Source organism: Ambystoma mexicanum, chromosome 8, assembly GCF_040938575.1.
Source record: "Ambystoma mexicanum isolate Mex_15411 chromosome 8, UKY_AmexF1_1, whole genome shotgun sequence".
NCBI classification, from domain to species: Eukaryota; Metazoa; Chordata; class Amphibia; order Caudata; family Ambystomatidae; genus Ambystoma; species Ambystoma mexicanum.
This window is the reverse complement of record NC_090929.1, coordinates 617,492,591-617,505,713: the sequence shown is the minus strand read 5'-3', so window position 1 is coordinate 617,505,713 and position 13,123 is coordinate 617,492,591.

The following is a 13,123-nucleotide window of genomic DNA, read 5'->3' as shown; positions in this document are numbered from 1 at the left end:
ATATTTTCTTTTTTTTTAAAGTGGGGCCCCTGCACCGCGTGGGCTGCAGGGGCCCCTGTTACGCCAGTGGGATTGACCCTTGTAACTACAGATTATTGGCTATGCTGAGTATTCCAGCAATCGTTTTTGCGAGTTCTCCTGTTGCAACTCACTGACTGCTTCGACAAAAATCAAGTGATCCCCTTCAATGAAACAGGGTTCCGTAAGGGTACCAGCACGTTGGCCAATTTACTGACATTTGTAGAATGAATTCTATACTCTTGGCACAAGAGGAAAGTACCAGTATATGATGCATTTGTAGACCTGAGTGTAGCATTTGATACGGTGCTAAGAGATAGGCAATGGAAGAAACTACAGATGTGGCAGAATCAAGGGGCCTATTATATATGATACAGCAACTATACACAAACACGAGTGTCAAAGTGAGACTTGATGAGTTAGATAGAACAACTAATTGTATACCCACAAAGAAAGGAGCACAGCAAGGATGCATATTAGCACCCTGCATATTCAATTTAGATATGGCCGATCTATCGGGAGGGTATACTGGTTAAGTATAGTAGTTTGAATCTATCATGGCTTGGCCATGCCGATGACTTTCTTCTGTTTGACTATACTCCAGCTGGACACCAGAGGAAATTAAACACGCTGGAGGAATTTACAAAGATAAATGGGCTTAAAATCAATACTTCAAAAACAAAGATAATGTATTTTTTTTTATCAAGGTGGTATGTATATAAAACAGCATACGTGGTTAATTGACCAGCGGGAAGTGGAACAAGTCAAAATATATAAATGCTTAGGTGTGATAATTGATGAGAATTTGAAGTGGAATGAGCATTGGAATCTATTAACTAAAAAGTGGCACAGGTGGTGAGCATCATAAACAAACTTGCATGAGTACATAGGCTAAAATACTACCTACCTTGACTTATGGAGTGTAAATGTGGGGATGGAACTATGAGAAGCAGATTAGCGCTTTAGAAGCCAAAATGCTGAGAGAACTTCTGAAAATGAAAAACTCTAGGTATCGACTACATCTATCTTGAATATAATTTGACCAGCTGCATTCAAGCAGTCTTTCAGAAGCGTGTACTGTTGTGCAGGAAATTCAGGAGGGCGGCTGAACAAGGATCACTATTACATTGTGTCTGTAATGTTTACGGCTCAATGGAGGGACAATTAAAAAACCGTATAATCTGACAACTTGGCGAAATAATTGGAACGTTTTATATAAATATGGAATACTTAACAGAGAGTACTTTTTAACTCTGCTTAAACGTACATTGCAGTTACCGATGAGGGAACAAAATATTGTAAACCTTGCATCACTTGTGAATAGCGGAGTGTGCTTAGATACATATTTGAACCATACAAGACTTCCTTCCTTTATTAAAGCCTATCCGCATGGCGCTATCCTGAGTAGATATATGGCATTACATTTAATTATGTGAACACACTAGAGCTTGTAGGGGGGTTGGAAAAGAATACCACGAAAACCAACGTTATTGCTGATTGTGTGGCAAGATTGTCATTGAAACTATCAAGCATGTAGGGATGTAGTGTTGGAATGTTGGAGGCTTTGTAAATCAAGACATCGTTTTTTACTGAAATATAGCAATAGTTTTGGAAATTGTAGTATACAGGAATTGTGGAATACGCTTTTACAGGGTAATAATTTTCTCTTAATGTACTACATGGTAAGATATTGTGAAGATGTTCTTACCATTCTGAATGAGATTGAGGACTAATATCTAGTATTTTGAAGTGCTCAACAGGACTGTATGAAAATGTTTGTATACATTGGACAGTGTAATTGTTTAAAATGTGGTGTATGCATAAGGTCTTTTATAAGACTATGCATACAATAATAAAATAATAATAAAGGGTATTTTGATCAAGCTGGTGGTGACCTGGGGTCTTGCGATATGCAACATATCTTCCTACTCCGGGAACAAGGCAGTAGGCAGTTTCAATAAGGGCTTTCGACTAAACTATTTCAGGTAATCTAAGGGGTGAGACAAGGGTGCTTACTTGCACCACTAGGTTTAATATTGTATATTAATGCTCTGCATTGGACACTGGAGCTTAATGCTGGTGGTGTGCCAAAAATGAAGGGCAGTCTTATCCTATTGCTACTTTTTGACAATGATGCAATGGTATCAGCAAGACCGAAATGGCTTTGGCAAACCTCCTTTTTGGATTTGATAGATACTGCAACAAGTATGGCCTCACCATCAATAGGGGCAATTCTAAAAAAAATTAAGATTGGACCAAAGAAACACCCTAAGTTAAAGTTTGTTATGAAAAATAAGAAATGTTTTCCCTATGTGTCCATCTTGGTATACAGGTTTCATGTACTTGATGAAGGGGGGTACGGGTTCCTGCCACCACCCCCCCTTCTACTAAATTCATGACAAGAAAGAAGGCCAGGAAACACTGCAATCATCCATTCTATTTCAGATGAATTCTTAATGGACCAATGATTGATAAATATGTTTAGAGGTACCACCTCAGCCAGCCATACAGACCAAGGGTGGCACAGATATATCCCTATGTGGATGAAGAGCCTCAGGCCATGGTCAGAGAGACCTGCCTGGACTACAGCACAGAGAAGCCATGTTGCTGACGTCGTTAGAGACACCACGACATAGCAACGTTAGATATGAAGCACATGTGCCATCCGCACTTCGCGACACATACACAAACACACTCGAATACATGAATAACACAAGCGTACAGTTCTATAGTTAGAGGACAGAAACATATACATTCTGTCATTGCTTTTATTATTTTGCCATTAGCCAAATGCAGTAACACAGAATCGTGAGGCACATGAGATCCTGAGCAAAACATGCAGATGCTTTAATGCAAATAACCCTATGGAACTGCAGGAGCACCTATGGGACCTGACAGGGCCAAGTGTGACAAACCTATGAAAATATAGTATAGCATGGATGCTGTAGAATCCGCATTATAAGGTTAAGGAAAATTACAGAAGGCCTCAGGCGTCTGAGCAAGAGACGAGCTGAGCTGATTCAGGCTGGACAGAGAGCAAGACTTGCGCGACAGGACCCGCAACCAAGGCCAAGAGATACAGATGACATTCCAACACCCAGACGACAAGGGACCAGCTGCAGAATAAATCCTCATAATTCAGAGCAGCAGAGTTCAAATTCGTGGTCTCTGAACACGTGACGCGGCGAAGCAGACAATGGACAGTGATCGGCAGAGGGAAAGGAGAGCCGGTCCCAAGCAGCCAGACACAGACTGCAAAAAGTATGCAACAGTATGCAACAAGTGTTGCGCCGGACAGGAAAGCACTCTCATAAGGCAAAGGTGGTGAACACAAGTTACAATACAGCCACATAATCATTCTCATCACCTTGAAAAGGTACTCACTGAGTTGAGAACCTTCTCTGGTCCCAGTCCTTGGAACGTCAGCTCTCGGCAATCACAGTCTAGTACCCTAGGGGTGGGTAGCAATGTACAATAACCAATGGTAAGTCCACAACACTGCAACAATGTTATAGTTAGTGAATTGGGGATGGAACAGGCCAGCCACATGACATGCGAGAGCCAGTAGAATAACATCTATAATGTCCTCTACAGGTTATTGAATACTCAATTGCCAATCCCCTGGCCCGATAGGTTTTCTGGAGAGGGGCCCAGGTTGTGACGAAGTGCTGATGCCATTTGGGAGTGTAATTGGCCTGCGAGCCGAGGAAGAGCGAGATGTGCATGAATATTCTCTGCTCCCGTACTGATCCCTGTTGGTTTTGTCTGTAATAAACCGCAGTTTGAACTTGCCGTTGACCCAGTCCTCCATGTATCCTGGGGGAGGGTGTTGGGCCCTCCAAGTCTGCGAACTTCCAGTGTCCTTCTGGAATACCTGGGAGTTCCTCCCAACACAGAACTTGGTCTACGCACGTTGCTTATGCACAGCTGAAAACAACTCAGACAGTGGCTTGTATCATGGCCTTCTTTTTTTAAAGCGGTGGGACTTGACAGTTTTTTAAAAGGCACTTTGGAGTACCTAGGTAATCATAAACACTATTCTACGTAATGAACTGGAACGGTCTTGGATTAGAGACATTATTTTGACACGTGCATTGACATTTTCGGTCAATTCATGATCAGATGGGAATAGTTGCAGGTGATTTGTCTGATGAATTATTGATTGGGGGCAGGGCATGGACATTGGCTGGCTGAATAAAGTCGGGTGGGCCCTTGCTTCCATTGGAAAGCATCACTGGTTTCATGTGCATTTATCTATGCAAACCAGTTCTTGACAACAAGGATTCTGGCAATGACAAAGAAAGGCAGACTTATTGCCAGAGTCCAGACAATCAATTATTAGATACAAAGGCTGTACTAATATAGCCTTATAGACTGAGGTAGGGGTCATTATCATGAGATAATGACCCATCACAAAGTTATGGCCCGAGGAGATGGCAAGGGCCATAAGTTGAGGATTGATAATGACCCCCTCCCAAGGTCTATAAGGCTATTAGCATATAATGGTAGAAATAATACATGTTTTGGAGCGTTGGTATGGATGTAAAAAATGTTATTTTAACAATGAGAAAGTAAATCAACAAATTTAATAAATTAAATGTGGTTTTGTTCAGTATAATTTAAATAAAAAGCTTGTCCTCATATATTAAGCATTTCAGTTGTACATTTGCTTAAATTGGAGCGGGTTTAACATGAGCATGCCTTAGGGGTAGTGGAAAAGTAAGTAGTTTTGCTATAAGAAAGTGACGCATTTTACCATGTGTTAGCTTTCTCGCTGGCGTACTAAATAAGATGCTGCAGTGAAAAAAAAGATTCCCACAGAGAGGAAGTCTTGGTGAAAGAAATCATGCCAAGAAATGTAATTATTTTTTTCTCTACCTTCTTTTGAAGTTAGAATGTTCAGAGTGCAGTCAATACAAGTAGATATTGACTGCACTCTGAACATTCTTATTGGCTGAGAGTGGGTCAATAACGATTCCATTGTGCCTATATGGGCAAACCGCCAGCATATTTAGATCGTATTTCCTTATGGAGAGACTGTTTCTTGATCACAAAATTACACTTGAACCAACAACCTCTTGCGCTTATCGAGGACAGTGGCCATTTTTTACTAGTTTGCCGGTGGTGCCATTTTTTTTTCAAAGGCATCTTCTGAATGCTCCTTTGGTTTTGGTTCAGTGTTCTAACGACTGTACTACTATTTCAACAGCCAACCAATGCCCTTCCAAAGGAGGAGAAAGCGCAGCTGTGCCTTTTAAAGATCCTTCAACCTATTTTACAACGGCTTAACACCTCTGATTGGCTGTTTGAAAAACCTTGATCTAGTTTCTAGCCTCCCAATTGTACAGCCAGACTGAAACCCCACCTTGGGTCTCAAGGTTGTCTAGGACCCTTGGTAAACTCACAGGGAAATCGCATAGATTGGCTGAACCATCCCGAAAATTCTCATACTTCCCAGGGTACACCGTTGGGGTAGTTCAAGCAATTCTACACTTGGGCGTAAGAAGAGCATTTGGTTAACAGTTCCAATTTCACTATTACCACTAGTTCATATTCTTTTTGGCCAGAGGATTTGACTCCGGTCCCCATTGTTAACTTAATATTTAATCGGCCTAATCACACTTTAATAGGCCAATTGTGATGTGTGTTTTACATGTAAACGCATACAGGAAACCTGGCTATTTTCATATGCTTTTTACTGTCTTTAACCGCGAGACCCAAGTCCTGCTGTCCCCATAGGCTCAACCTGTAGCTTAGTATTTTAACTCTGGAAGCCTAATAAAGAAAGATTCAATTTAATTGCAAGAAGGTAATTACAGAAAGGGTATTTTCAATACAGTTGGTGGTATTTGGTAACCACCAGTGGCTGTAAAATACCACCCATTGCAGAAGGATGACATTCGGCTCAATGGAAGAATCTATTGTATAGATAGTGGTCAAATTCCACTGAAGGCTCTATGTCCTCCCAGTCTACTGGCAACATTACTGTTAACTTCATGACTCCACTGTGACATAATAATGCCTAGCTTGCAAAAATAAAAAAGGAATGCAATAATGGGGCTCAAGATAGAGAGGAAAGGTACCCTTATAGACAGGACGGGAAACAGGACAAAGAAGATAGAGATCTAACAGTAAATGGCAATTGGTTCCAATGCTTTAGAGCCAGCAAGGAGAAATTACGAAAACTGGGACTGAGCACAGGAAGTCTCTGGGGCGGTTAGAAGAAATTGGGACAGAGACCTTAGTGGACAGGGAGGCGAGTCAAGCAAGATGAGAGAAGAAAGATAAGGCCCTTGACACATTTGAAAACTACATAAAGAAAATGAGAAAGGAGACGCTACTCAAGAAATAAGGGATTGTGATATTGAAGCTCGAGGAGAAAGACAGGAACGTAACTGAATAGCAGAGTTGTAGGTAGATGGCAGAGGAGCCAGTTCAGGCCGTGCAAATTCTTTTTTTTTTTTAAACAGACCTGCACTGCATCTTACTAAACCTGCACTGCGAGTTCCTAAGTTCACATAATCAACCCAAAGGAAATGCACTTACATCGTGGTGATGGGTGACCAAATATTTAGCACTGCTTTTCTATGAAATGTAGCAAATCACCATAAGCACACTTTATATTTGGTACAATGCTGTCCCCAAAGGCCAGCTATGTTAGTGAAACCTTTATTCCATTTACTGCAAAGTTTGTTTGGAGTCAATTTCAAATAAGTTTCAAACATCCCCATACTCTTCTGCAAGATCAAGTACCATGCAAATGGTACTCACTTTTCATAAAATCTCCTCACCAACGCAAGGGGACTAGTAGATTTTGTGAGTCCTGCATTTGGTAAGCAGGGGGGTCTAAGAAGAAGTGCAGAGCAGTAGTCAAGGCAAGGAAAGATTAAAGTAGTTTGGTAAAGTGCAATGGGAGAAAATAACAAGCTGGGTGGAGATTATAAAGATGAAAGCGACATGACCGATTGAGGAAAATGCATTTTGATTAGAGGCATCCCATTTGTTTAAAAGATAAATAAAATAAACAGAGCTAAACAAATCCTGCTAAAAGGCTTTCAGCGATAAAGTGATGTCAGAGCTCTCTGACATACTTGGTTGTATGATATAGCTGATACATCTCAACCTGCAGAATAGTGAAGGATAGAAAGCACAATGAGACATCCAAGTTTTTGTGGATAGTCAAAATAGGTCCATGGATAGCAGGCATCAGGAAAATATGCACAAACAAATATTGGCAAAGATAGGTATGAGCAGAAATCATATATTCAGATACACTGAGCAAGCATGCAGCAATAGATGCAACCACCGGGCGTTAAAGGGGAAATGCCCCCAATTTCAAAACGCGCTCTTTCCCAAACCCCCAACCATTGCTTCTTTCCTCCCCGTAGCAGTGTCACAGCCTCGGAGACTCTCGCAAGTCCAGCATGGATTTGTACATTCCAAGCAATACATTTATTTGTTAACACATGTTTTTTTGTTTAGATCAGCACACCAATAATGTGCAGTTACCTGGAATGGAATAGTGCAACCACAGAAGCGTGTGTGGAAAATATGAATGAGTAGCCGTGTTCCTTAACAAATATCAAAAAGTGTTATTGTATATTACTATTATTATTTTATTTCGCATTCGATTTTATAAGAACCTTTACGAACAACCACAATTATATAAAAGCTTTCTTTCACTTACAATGTACACTTTTATTATTATTATTATTATTATTATTATTATTATTATTATTATTGTTTGTGTGCTTAACACTGGGTTAAAAACAAAAATCTCAAAACCAAAACCGCAGAAAGTCCTCAGTTTAGCTTCCCAGTCTTTGCCTTCAACGAGGCAATACAAATTCTACAGAATAGCATCTTTTCCTTCTCCATGATGTTTACTGTTTTAACAGATAAAGAACAATTTGCTCTTTACGCATCAGCACAAAATGTATAACATGATATGGTAATCACGACTCATGTTACCAGAAATTACAGTGAAGCTTGTAGCAATTCAACCATGTGAGCTGCAACCGGCAATGTCCAAACACTGCCATGCTTTATAACAGGCTAACCTTCCTCTAGATTTGCCCGATCAGTGCTACAAGATCATTGCAGAATATACTTCCTACAGAAGTACTCTATCAGTTATGAATGGCCCAGCAATGCACTGTCAGTCCCATAGCCCCCAAAAAGTGAGTCTCCTGAAATCTAGCTCTGTAAGCTTTTACTAGGAGTGCATTGTCAGATATAAAGGTCTCGTTCAGTGTGAGCAGCGTCCTCCAACCACGCACTGATGCTGCTGTAGGATCATAGCAGGGCCCTGTCTCTGCTCTAGAACACCAGCGAAGGTCTCCTTCAGTGTGAGCATCATCCTCCAACCGTGCACTGATGCTGCTGTAGGATCGTAGCAGGGCCCTGTCTCTGCTCTAGAACACCAGCGAAGGTCTCCTTCAGTGTGAGCATCATCCTCCAACCGTGCACTGATGCTGCTGTAGGATCCTAGCATGGCCCTGTCTCTGCTCTAGAACATTAGCGAAGGTCTCCTTCAGTGTGAGCAGCATCCTCCAACCGTGCACTGATGCTGCTGCAGGATCAAAGCAGTGCCCTGTCTTTGCTCTAGAACACTAGCAAAGGTCTCCTTCAGTGTGAACAGCATCCTCCAACCGTGCACTGATGCTGCTGTAGGATCAAAGCAGTGCCCTGTCTGTGCTCTAGAACACTAGCGGCATGAGCCCCCTGCAGCACTGCTCTATCATGGCTACGGGACCACGGCAGTTTGAGTTTCCTTCAGAAGTTCACTCCCAGTTCCAAAGGTCTCCAACAGTAGACCTTGTCATTGGTATAGGACCATGACAGTGTGAGCTTCATCCGCTGTCAGTGTGTTAGGACACCAACTCTGTGAGCTTCCTCCAAAAGTATTGCCTGTGGCATGGGACACCAATACGTTTGAGCATTCCTTTAGCATGCACTGTCAGTGCCTTCGAGCCCACACTGTTCCCTCACAGTTCCATGGGAGTCTAGCTGTTGAGTCCACTTGTGTCCTGTTAGCAGAAAGCTTATGTTCTCATCGCTTTCTCTAAAAGATGATTCTCGGCCCTAACCAAAGGTGGGCACTTGGGCTCAACAAGTTGCTCTAGCCTGGTCTGTAACATGAATGTTTCAGGCAATATTTCTAACAATGTCTACTTGTGAGCTGGCCAAATGGTAAGGTTTGTGTATGAAATGTATGCAGTTGCTACAGGTGGATTTTAAAAAAGTGTTGATTTCTAAAAAAAGAAAAACACATCTTCTCATGATGCTAGTGAGACCTTTTGGCTCTTGTGTTAGCAGAGCGCATGTCAAGGATAAGTCAAGATTCAACCTGTTGCAGCCCATGTACCTCCACTCCCCTGGACTGAAACGCCATTAAAATATAGTAAAATTAAAATGTAAAATGTGTAAACTTTGCCTGGGCACAGATGCTTCAGTAGAGTAAAACCCAGTGTAGACGGTGCCTGGAACCTTGGGCTGAGCATTGGTACAGTGGAATAATCGGCGGAATAACGTATACAGGAGACCGTGTTGGCAATTGTTGCAGGGCTGAGTGCCCTTATACTCTATTTTCCGTTTTACTGTCCATGGTTTTAAAGCTTTGACCAATTTGTTTTCTAGTGATTAACTTTTTCTATATGCAAATGTCTGTGGCTCCTTGAAAATATTACTTAATACTGAGTCGTGTTAAAAAACGTTCCAGTTTATGAAGATGCATTTCTTGATTGTATAACTCTTTTTTGAGAATGTCGTTACATAAACTAAGTTTGTAGTCTGTTTAGGTTCTTTTTATTTTCAGTAATTCCTCCCGAGAGTACGAATTGACTTTTTGTAATGCTGCTAACACTGCATCTTTATCAGATTGTCTGTGTGTGAGTTTTTGTGTGAGTTCCCCCTGTTTCCGCATTAACTCATCTTCTTCAGAAATAATCTGTTTGTATCTCATGAATTAGCTCTTTGGTATACCCTTGATTAACAAAGGATGATAGCTTGAAGCTAATAATATGTAGTTCATATAAGTAGGCTTTGTGTAAAACAGGGTGAATGCACACAGAAATTCCAATAATATCGTTATGGGGAATTTCATATCAAATCACACAAGCGGCAATCGAGTTAAACTAAAGCATAAGACAACATGTGATTCAAATAATGTCATATAGGGCATTAAATACCCATGCGGTTTATACAATGTGGGCTTAAGAACAAATAATGCAAACATTAGATGCATCGAACACAAATCTAATTCAAGAACAAAAAATAAGAAGTCAGCACTTGTTGAAAATTCTTTGGGGACAAGACAGACATGCTACTTCACAGATGAAAATGGTTATTTTGGAAAAGGTGGAATTACGGACACAAGGGCGTGATATAAACGTAATATTAGCGAGGAGGGAATCATTTTGGATTCAGAAATCCAACACGCTTTGCGCCCAAGGAATGAATACTGAATGGGATTTATCTAGTTACTAATAAGTAAAGTTCTCATAACCAGTACATATTATCACAATGCCATGTCATTTGTACATTAAAATATATAACAGAGTTAAAATAGACACAAATATATTTGTTTTTATATTGGCGTTACACATATGAATATGTTGCTACATCAGAAGACAATAGGAAATGATCATTTTTGAGTCATGTTTTTTTGCATTAATACATTAGAGTAGGGTAGGGAAGACTAGCAAAAGCAATTTAAACACTGGGATAGGTTTGCTGGTATTAAGTTGAGTTCTCATAAAACGTTGGTACACATTTGGTTGAAATGAATGCATAAATGTTGTATGATACCTATACATATAAGTATAGATGTAGATGAACACAATACTTTGTGAACAATTCACATTACTCTATTTAATATGAATACATAATGCTATTGATTAAATGTAGCTCAAAGCATTACACACATCAAGATGGTGTCCACTTGCTGTGCAACAATCACCTGACAAACCACAGTCTTTGAAAAGCTGAGAAACAAAGCCAGACGGTTCTTTTGAGCACGTTAAGTCTGTGAAATAAACTATAGATAAGTCATCAAACCACTTTAGTTGGATAGGTATAAGGTTAAATTGTCATTATTATGTACACACTTTGATGTTATTGGTTAAAAGAACTCATCCAACTAGGTGTTGCCACTCTCAGTTTAAGGTTGTACCCATGCTCATCCCCATTTTAATAACATTTCCTTGTTTTCAACACTCATTTGAAAAACACCCCTTATTCCCAAAATCAAGGAGTCTGTAAACAATTACTACACTCTGATGCTTGAAAATGTCTTACCTGCACAAGACAACCAGATATTTCTGTGTATTGTCCTACCTGTCTTCACATCACAGAATTGTTTCACACAAGCATCTTCTGAATAAAATGTGCAAGTGTGCATGCATTACACTGTTCAGGCCTCTGTGATGCAGGCATTTACTGTGGAGAAGACACAGAATGAGGGGCTTTGGAATGCTAATGGTCCTTTCCCAGTGAGCTGTGACTTGTCGGAGAAAGGGCCCATTAGCACTCTCCATTTCACACTTTTGTCTGCCCAGACCAGTAATAAAAGATAAGACATCAAAGAAACAGACTTGGGGAATGACCAGGGCCATGTGAAACCCAGCTATGGCTTTTACCATCTCAGTGCTTCAAAGCCCCAGTTAGTGACAACCTACAGTATGCAAAACCCAACGCCCCTTTTGCTAGGTTTTCAAGAAGGCAGACCTCTGAGTTTGCACTTGAAAAAAGCACATTTTTTCCATGTTTTAGGGGCGAGGATGCATACTACAAAGCCGTTTAAGTGCCACCCCCGGGGACATAACACTGTAAAACATAAAAACATATGTGTAAAGGGCACCAGTGAGGTGAGTTTACTATAATTAGTTTACACAACATTTTGTATAGAAAACTCTGAATACTACTATTATAATACAAACTTGGTGGTAGATATTCCACATATGTGAAGATTACATTAATGGGTGAAATGATGTTAGATGCAGAACGGGGGAGACCCAGAATATACTTAAAGAAAGTGTTCTCAATAGTCTGCCAAAGGCATAAATTACTAAACCCCCAAACTTCCATTCCATACCTAGCCACAGAAATTGACTTATTATAAATCTTTAAAACCAGTGCCATTGGTTTGGTTTTGAGCAAGGCTAATGACCTGTTCAACCCCCCTAACGTTTGCTTACACTTTACAGACTGCTTCATAATGTGGTTGGCCAGTGAAAAATTAGATGAAAAAGTGATCCCGGGTCAAATGTTTTAACAATGGGAATAATTACGACCTTGCTGATCATGGGGGGACATTTTGGATGCTGCCTCCCTTTAAAACATGCCAAGACAGACAACTTCTGCACATTGACCTCTAGATCCAAGTCTTCCATGAAGGTCATATAGTCCGAAATTAATTTCTGGATTGCTATTGGGTTACGTGAGACAAGAACAGTGTCGTCAGTGTAAGCAAAGAGCGGTAACATTTTCCCGCCCAGCCTCGGTACGTCTGGGGTAGAATTAACCAGATGGTCATAAAGACCATTGATGTACAAGCTGAATAACATGGGTGCCGGGACACATCCCTGGCGCACACCCATCTCCACCAGGAAAGAATCTGTACAACGCCTGTTTCTACCACTTCTAACACAGGCCTGGTTGGAGAAATTAAGCCTGATCAGAAGTGCCACAACTTTCCCAGGGCACTTGCCATAGCTTAACACGATGAATCTTATTGGTGCTCAGGTCCTTGAAGGCCAGATATACTGGCCCATCCTTAATATATAATGAATGTGCTATGAGTAAGTACAGATTCAATGATTGCTCAGATGGACCAAGGCCCACTCTAAAACCTAGCTGGATCAGAATTAATATGTTGCTTGTTATCACCCAAGCTTCCATCCTGGCACGGACCACACACCCACATATTTTAAACACCAAATCCAAATGGGATATCGCACTTTATGAACCAGGGAGAGCTCTTCGCACATTTATTTGAAAATAGGTTGAATCAAAATTTGGGACCAACAAGAGGGTACAACACCCTCTGGAATAATAGTATTAAACCAAGGGTGAGATTTGGGGTTCAAAGATGAATCTCTTGCAA